Source organism: Trachymyrmex cornetzi, unplaced genomic scaffold (genome assembly GCF_001594075.2).
Source record: "Trachymyrmex cornetzi isolate Tcor2-1 unplaced genomic scaffold, Tcor1.1 scaffold157, whole genome shotgun sequence".
Classification (NCBI taxonomy): domain Eukaryota; kingdom Metazoa; phylum Arthropoda; class Insecta; order Hymenoptera; family Formicidae; genus Trachymyrmex; species Trachymyrmex cornetzi.
This window is the reverse complement of record NW_017296168.1, coordinates 440,888-441,989: the sequence shown is the minus strand read 5'-3', so window position 1 is coordinate 441,989 and position 1,102 is coordinate 440,888.

Genomic DNA, 1,102 nt, shown 5'->3' with positions numbered 1-1,102 from the left:
GTTGAAAATAACGATGGTAATATATAATTTAATGACAAACTTATTATTAAAGACTTATCATAAATAATAAATGATTATGACTTATAATAAATATTATAAGTAAATATTATGATTATGACTTATAATAAATGAGTAAATATTATGATAAATATTATGATAATATTATAGTAAATATTATGATTATGACTTATAATAAATGATTTATTATTTGAATGATTTCCTAAATGGGGATAGGGCAAAACAGCATACAAAATATTTAATATTATATATATCTGGGCAATATATATTTGGATTTCAAAACGTTGCTTTTGAAGAAAATTTTACTAAAAGGCTGTAGTTTATGTTATTATACCTAGTGAAAAATGATAATAGAACCCTTTGAATCGACATTGATTTGATGATTATGGCGTCAATTCGATTTCATTATCATTTCTCGCTGAGTATAAATTTTTAATAAAATTTTCTTCGAAAGCAACATTTTGGAGCATAATCCAGATAACCGAGATTTACGAATGATTTATTAATATAATTATTTTGTTTATGTACTTAGCCATTTTCTTGTTCGATCTTTATTGTAGTCTCTGTTAAGATTTAACACGACGCTATTAATTTAATTAAAAATTATCGTTGCTTCCGATGAACTCTCTTAGCTTGGCATGTACAAGATTGAAAACAAAGAAAAAGGTTAAAAATCCTCACATGCAGGCTGTCATATTGCACTACACCGTTAAGCGGGGAGCACAAACTCTTGCATAACGCATAACACGTAATGCATAAGAATATGTACCAATCGAAGTTCTCCGTTTCTTTCCCTTCCATGTAATAGAGAACTCTGGTTGGTTCAATTTCTTATGCCTCATGTGTTATGCGTTATGCAAGAGTCTGTGCTCCCCACTTTAGGGCCCAGACACAAGCTTTTGCATAACGCATAACGCATAGTGCATAACCGAATCAACTAATCAGAAGCTTTCCTTTCCTCTCATTCCATGGAAAAGAAGAATTTCGATTGGTTCATTCCATTATGCACTATGTATTATTATGCAAAAGCTTGTGTCTGGGCCCTTAGGGTATATCCACACAAACTTGCATAGCCGCATAAACA